The 8,016-nt window shown below is 34.1% G+C and overlaps 1 pseudogene; it reads right to left on the bottom strand.

Annotated features, from left to right (window-relative positions):
* Positions 1-3,986: 3,986 nt before the first annotated feature.
* Positions 3,987-5,296, bottom strand: LOC100616015 (histone-lysine N-methyltransferase SUV39H2-like; annotated as a pseudogene).
* Positions 5,297-8,016: the final 2,720 nt, after the last annotated feature.

Genomic DNA, 8,016 nt, shown 5'->3' with positions numbered 1-8,016 from the left:
AGGAAGAGTATAAAGTTCCTTCTCCCTTCTGTTATTCATTTTTTCTCAAATACAGGTCAGATTCAGTGAATGATAAATATTCGGCACAATTTCTCTGAAAATCTATCATTCTTCATCTCTCTTTGCAGTATCTCTGTACCATCAACTTGAGCAATAATATAAGAGGATATCAGGCTGCCCTTTACTGTTTGAGAAGAAACTTCATACTAAGGAAAGTTTGGGGAATAGATATGATTGATACTTCCGTGTATTTCACTGCATTTTTTCTCCTTGATGTCTTTTGCCTTGGGTTGCCTTCCTTTAGTATGTCAATCTAGAGAGTCTGCATTCAGGATCCAGAAACCACTCAACACATTTCTGCCAACTGCACTCAGTGGCTGCTTAACGATTGTTGACTAAATCAAGGTGCTATGCCTTACTCTAAAAATAGGGAGATTTTTGTTTTACATAACCTTTCTAAAAGTCTCTTTTGCAAGTCTGTGTCAGAAGAAAGCAAGTGGTCAGGGATTTTGGCTTTTGGGATTGTGGTTCTCAGCCAAGTATTATTTTATCGTGACTAACACTCACATTGTGCTTTATCACCACCTATGACTTCATTCATTGAATTGACTGGGCATCGCAGGGTGAATAAGTGAAACATTACTCCTGTATTTTTGAAAACATTATATCATTTTATGAATATCTGGAAATGTCAGGGTGAGTGCCCCTTGTGTAATACTTTCTTTTCTTGGTAGCTAATAATAATAATAATAATCCATGCAGATATACCTGTTAGTTGGGAATGAAGCCAAATCATTGACTTAAGATTTTATCATGAGCAGATGCTGCTAGAGGTCTCCCTTGCTTCAATTATTATGAAAATCATGTGTTTAAAAGAAGCATCATATCTCTTAAATCAACTTTAGTTGGTGGTGATAACACAGTCATAAAGTTTATCCTTTGAGTAAAGAAAGGGCAAGAAATTGTGAATTCTGCCTTTTATAAGAACATGCCAGTTTGCTATAATATCTATTCAAATCCCTAGATTCATCAAATGTGTAGAGTTAGCATTTGAAACTTATAATGAACAGCCACACTTCAATTGCAGTGTAGCAAGCGGGAGAGAAAAAATAACGTCAATTATCTGCTTTATTTCAACAAGACTTTAAAGTATGTTGTATTTGCTGACTCTGTTTTTCTAATAACCCTGGGTTATCAGAGATGAAAATAAGAAAAATTTACACCTGGGTAATTGTTTGGGTTACCAAAATGACTACTAATATTAGGTTGGTGCAAATGTAATTGTGGTTTTTGCCATTACTTTTGCACCAACCTAATAATAAAACCAGTGATTCAATTCCAAATAATACAGGTTTAATTTCTACTAATTAATACCAAAATGTTATCTAAATTCTTTAAACCAGATTGTATTGGGACACATAATGTCTCTAGAACATTTAGGGCTCTTCACAACATTTTTTTCTATTAATTTTTTATTTTAGAAATAAGTCAAGCTGGGTGCAATGGCTCATGCCTGTAATCTCAAAACTTTGGGAACCCAAAGCAGGTGGATCACCTGATGTTAGGAGCTCAAGACAAGCCTGACCAACATGGTGAAACCCTATCTCTACTAAAAACACAAAAATTAGCTGGGCATGGTGGCATGTACCTGTAGTCCCAGCTATTCGGGAGGCTGAGGCAGGAGAGTCACTTGAACCCAGAGGTGGAGGTGGCAGTGAGCCAACATCGCACCACTGCACTCCAGCCTGGGGACAGAGAGAGACTCTGTCTCAAAAAATAATAATAATAAAATAAATAAAAAAATAAGTGAAGATATATCCCCCTCCTTTTATTCAGTTTCATCTTTCTCATTGGTTGAGGAAGATAGATTTCTATCAAAAGATAGATTTCTGTTACTTCAGATTCAATAGTTTAAGTGCTAAATTTTCTTTATATCCATATATCTCATTCATGGAGAAGGTAAAAAACTGAGAAACTCAAAACCAATTTCATTTAAATCTCATTGAACTGTGTATTTATTTGTTTAGGATGCCTTTAAATTATGACTTATGATGAGCTGATTGAAAACCATTTTATAAATATTTGAGTTCTACTACCTTTTGGTCACATTTTAGGTACTGATGGGTATCACAGTAAACAAAAGAGCCATACATATTTGTTCTCATGGAACTTTTATTTATGATTTTGGTTGGAGGCAAAAAATCAAATAAATAAGATATATAATTGCAGGTAATAGGTGTTCAATACTATGGGAAAAAATAAAGGAGTATGGGGAAAAAGAAGTTCCACAAGAATGCCATTATAGATAGGATAAGAAAGTGAATTTTGACAAGAGATGTGAAGAAAGCTGCAATTATCTGAGAAAAATGTATGTCAGGTACTGATAACATCAAGGGAAAAGGCAGAAGCACTCTATGTAGCTGAAGTGCAATGAACTTGAAGAAAATCAGGAGGTTAAGGAAGAGAAGAGGCCAGGAGCTTAATCACATAGTTCATTGTAAACCATGGGGGAGACTATGAATTTTACCCTGATGTGATGAGAAAATAGTACAAATTTTGAATAGGGAAGCAATATAATTTGATGCATTTCCGGCATTTCCATTTTATGATAATAGCCATAAATGTTATTACATGCACATAAAAAGTAGAATAATGGATGAAGTTGGTTTAGCAAATAATATTTAGAATTTTTTCTAAAAAAAAAATTTCGAATTTAGAGTTTTTTTTTTTTTTGGACAGTTTATCACTCTCTCACTCAGACTGGAGTAAAATGGTGCAATGGCTCACTGCAACATCGAACTTCTCGGCTCCTGGGCTCAAGCGATCCTTCCACCTCAGCTTCCTGAGTAGTTGGTACTACCAGTGAGTGCCACCATGCCTGGCTATTATTATTGTTTTTGTAAAGACAGATTCTTACTATGTTGTCCCGGCTTGTATTAAACTACTGGCCTCAAACAATCCTCCCACCTCAGCCTCCCACTGCTGGGATTATAGGCCTGCCTGAGAAATGAGCCTGGCCAGTGAGAGAGATTTCATGTGTAGTTCCTTAAAATTGTATGCCATAAAATTCTCTCAAAGACTAATTTGTGATTTTGAGGATGCAAAATCATCTATATTTACTATGTCTCCTCTTAAAAGCATTGATTAAAATACATATATATAAACACACATATGTATTGTATATGTTATATATAAAATGTTTTCTATATATAAATATATTAAACTTCTTTGGAATATGTATAGGAAATAAATACTATCCAAAAACCACAAAGTATTTTAATAGCAATTACATTTTACATAGATCTCATAAAATATATTTTGAAAGATAAAAATCTAAAAAAATTTAATAAAATTATATTTTAGATAGTATTTTTTTAACTAAAATGTTTTACATTTAATGCCTTACCTTAAGTTTATATGTCATTGAGATGCCAATGTTTTAATGAAAAAGTAGAAAATAGAGTATAAAATTCAGTATCACCTATTTGTCTCAAATAAAGGTACAGTGAGTATTAAATAAGAATGACAATATGGTAACAATAACAGAACTTGTAGGTTTTCCCAAATTGAATTAACTCTATTTATCTGAGTTCAAGGAGTACGGAAAATTGAACGTTTGATCTCTCAGCAGTTATTACATTATCAGTTTAACACTATTCAAACACTACAGACGGCATTTCTCTATTCACATTGACTTCTTAACTAAGTGTGCATATGCTGAGCTATAAATAGTTTTTTTTTTCCCATGTTTAGTCTCTAAGCACTAAATATGTAGACTTCAGATCAGTCTATGCAACCCAGTGGCCCTCTCTCCAGAGGCATCAGTAATGCATTTGGTAAATGCCTTGAACCATGAATTGTCAATTAACATAGTTATAATCTTGATAATATGAAAAAAGAGTTCCAAATACTTATTTTTTAAATGATAACATTAGAAAAAAGAAACAAACAAACTACAATTATCATCATTTCTATTTCCTGAAAATTCATTTGAGGAAACCTCTGCAAGTCACAGCTCCACATTTACATACAGTTCTGACCCTCTTTTTGGCTGAGCTGTGGTCAATAAACTCTGAAGATATATCCCCAGAACTTTTTGTTTGATTGTCAAAAATCAACTCTTCTCCAGCATTTATAGTTCTCATGGAACCCAGAGCTATTTAGGGAAGGCCAGTGTCAAGTTATCAATGAAAACATTGAACAATATGAAGTTTTGGGTCACTACTATGATTCACAAAATGAGATACAGTTCCATATTGAACTGCATCCTCTGTGAATTCATCAGATTCATAGTCCAGATCATTTGTTGTCATATAACTGCCCTCATCTTTCAGCTTCGTCACTTGTGATTACCTTTCCAACTTATTCCATGACAAAACTCATTCTTTTAATCTTCACATGGGATTTTACACCCCAGCCATGGTCATTGATACTGTGAAAGATGCAAAGTGAATTACTGTGTGCCTTTTTGTACAATCCTATTGGTACAGTGAGGTCCACATTGACAGACTGAGATGCATTTATAGATGGGAGTAACAGGTGGGATTTTAATTTGTTGGTTTTTACTATAAGCGAAAAGAATTCCAGCTTCACCAAGACAACATTTTTCAAAGAAGCAATCTGTGCATGAACAACAAAAGGTAGCTTCATTTACTAAGCTGATTCCAGGAGCTGGTTTGTATTCATCAATATAGCAGAAGTCTGAAGGTGGGCCTTCTAAGTGAACCCTATTTTCAACAAATATCACTCCTTTATTATTCTGTCTTCTGCTGAGTTCATCTTGCCATCTCTGCAGAACTATCCTTTGTTTGGCCTTCTTTACAATGTACTTGACAATGGCAGGTTTTGAAGTTTTGTTATTGTCTTTTGGAGTTATTGCTTTGCCTTTATTTACCTGAGATAAATAATTATGCTCACTATTAAAGAATTGCTGAAACAGTCATGGGCCCTTGAGATTTTGCAAAGGTTCCTAAGTATTTGTAGAATCTAGCCATCATTTTCAAGATAAAATTCCATATTCTTCACTGCCTTGTAGTCACACAAGTAGTCCACCAATAGATTGATTCCAATCTATTTACATGTGTGCTTTTCTTTTCTGCATATTTCCTGAAGAATATCAAGTGTAACTAGCCAAGGCACCATACCAAGCTCCTTTGTGCCTTACCCGCAGCTGCTGCCATCTTGTGGATATTTCATTCAAGGTCTAACAGGATAGCTCAGGTGACCTAATGCCCACCCTTGCTCAGCCCTGTGAGACTTGGGGCCAATGCTGGGGGTCTGGTACCTGATCATCTTGACATCACTAGAGGCCCACCTGGGCCACAGTGTCCCAATATTGTATTGTTTTAATAACTACTTCACTAGACACTTACTATATGTCATTATCTCTCAGTATGGTACATATATTATTTAATATGTAACACTCTTTGTGTAGGCATTGTTATCTCAACTTTTCAGACAAGGAACTTGAGACTCAGATACAGTAAAATAATTAACCACAACTTGCTTAGATAATTAACATCATGGCTAAGTAGCAAATCAAGTTGTGGGTGATTGAAACACAAAATCTTAAGCACTACACTGTAATGCCTGGCATAGGAATCCATACTATGTATCATAAGCAATATCCTAAGATCATGATATTATATAGATAAATTTGACAATCTTACTCTGTAGTATTGGTATTTTTGTATGACAAAGACATCTACTCCACATAGAACAAATTATATCATTGGGTGATTTTCTTGAAAAGTTAACCTAATCTATATAATTGAGGGCCATATGTATGTAACTAAACTCTACAGGATTAACTCTGCACATTTTGAATTTATTTGAAAATATTTAGCTTTCAACGTTTATTTGTTTCACCTAAGGAGAATATCTCTCTGCCCAATGCCTTACACGATATGAATTATATTATGTGCCACCAAGGACTTTTATTCACTCCCAAACATCGATACACCATTAATTAAAAATTAGGAAAATCAAAAATGTTCATTAAAAATTAATTTTTGGCAAAGTGCACTATTTAGGGAAACTCTTTGCACTTGTTCTTTCTTCCAATAATACATAGCTTTTTATTGCAAAGATGATTGAAGAATGACCTTAGAACAGCAAAGGTTTGGCTGTATCGTCTGACAAGAAATATAAAACATTGTATTAAGTAATAATAGAATATTGCAATACATCTCCCATGCTGTATCTTTATGAATCTGTGCCCCTGCTTTATATATTTAAGCACCCAGTAATTTTATTCTTCAATAATCAAAGATGTCTTAATATAACTACTTTATTTAATTTGATGCCTTAAGTTAAACCCCTTATATTTAATGGGTATTCATATATGTATTTCAATTAATTGTTCAATTTTGTAGTTGTTACCACCTTATAAATGAGCAAAGCCTTTTACATTTTTTTTTCATTTTCAGGTGAAAACAAGAATAATTAAAAAACTGATATGTTTATTAAGCTCCAATGAAATGACATTTATTTTGACTGAAATATAAAATTCTTTATCATGTCATCCCAGCTTTTTTTCCCCAGCTTTCTTGCCACTATCTTTTGCCAAGCATTATAGGGTCTTATAACATGACTTTGTTCTTTCCCAAATGCTCAACACATGCTCATGCCTCAGGCCTTCATGAGTTTGTTTCTCTTCACGTTGTTCCTTCTCTTGGAATGCCTTCTTTACCTGTTAAAATTTTATTCATGTTTAAGCTGATTTATCCTCAGTCTTTCTTCAAGGAGAACTTATCACTCATTAATTCATTCTGATGAAATTTGAAAAATAGATTTATTTTCTGATTCATTTATCTAGTTACTTATCAAATTATTTATAAGTGCTAGCTACAGTGGGAAATCGAATGGTTAATAGAATATTCATAAATGCTGCCTTTACACAATCTTTGTAATACATTTACATTACACGTGTTTTGTTATGATGTCATATTTATCTATCCCTCTCCCAAGAGGTGATGAAAGGATAGAGAGGCTATGGAGTAGAGTTTTTTGCTTATGTTTGTATCTTCAGCACTGAGCATTGCTACCTAATACATTCTTTAAATGTTTAAAGATGAACACATAGCAGCTTTTAAGTTCCACATATCTGAAAAATAAGGAAGTCAGAAGCAAAACTTAGATTTTCTAAATCCTATACTGTCAACTGTATTGTAATGGCTCCAATAAGAATTCACTAGGAATAATAATCATTCTACTAATCTCTCTGTGATTCAACCATTTTTTGTTTTTAATGGATGAAATTCACCGATTGCTTTAAAGCATCAAATTAGTGTCAAGTGTAAACTAGACATATAAGTGAGGTGTTGCTAGTCCCTTTATTTGTTTTGAATACACTGCTAAAGAGTCCACAAATTGGGGACAATCATTATGGATGGTCAATTGTTTTAATATGTGGTTTAATAGCCTAAACCACATAATGGTTTAATAGTCTAAACCACATAATGGTTTAATAGTCTAAACCACATAATGGTTTAATAGTCTAGAGAGACGTTAGAAATTCTTTTAACCAAAGACAAAACTAGATCTATAGCATGGGTCAATAAACAGAGAACATTGATATGGTTTGGCTGTGCCCCTACCCAAATCTCAACTTGAATTGTATCTTCCAGAATGCCCACGTATTGCGGGAGGGACCCAGGGGGAGGTAATTGAAACATGGGGGCCTGTCTTTCCAGTGCTATTCTTGTGATAGTGAATAAGTCTCATGAGATCTCATGGGTTTATCAGGTGCTTCTGCTTTTGCTTCCTCCTCATTTTCTTTTTCTGCTGCTATGTAAAATGTGCGTTTCACCTCCTGCCATGATTCTGACACCTCCCTAGCCATGTGAAACTGTTAAGTCCAATTAAACTTTTTTTCTTTCCAGTCTTTGGTACGTCTTTGTCAGCACCGTCAAAACAGACTAATACAAACATTAATTATAACTAAAAGAAAATGCCCTCCCCATAAAAAATCCTCTGCAATACCAAAAGAAGTCAGTATGTGTGTCTTCACATTTG

This window comes from Pan troglodytes, chromosome 5, assembly GCF_028858775.2.
Source record: "Pan troglodytes isolate AG18354 chromosome 5, NHGRI_mPanTro3-v2.0_pri, whole genome shotgun sequence".
Taxonomy (NCBI): Eukaryota; Metazoa; Chordata; class Mammalia; order Primates; family Hominidae; genus Pan; species Pan troglodytes.
Note: the sequence above shows the minus strand (reverse complement) of the source record. Positions and strands in the feature narration are given on the sequence as shown.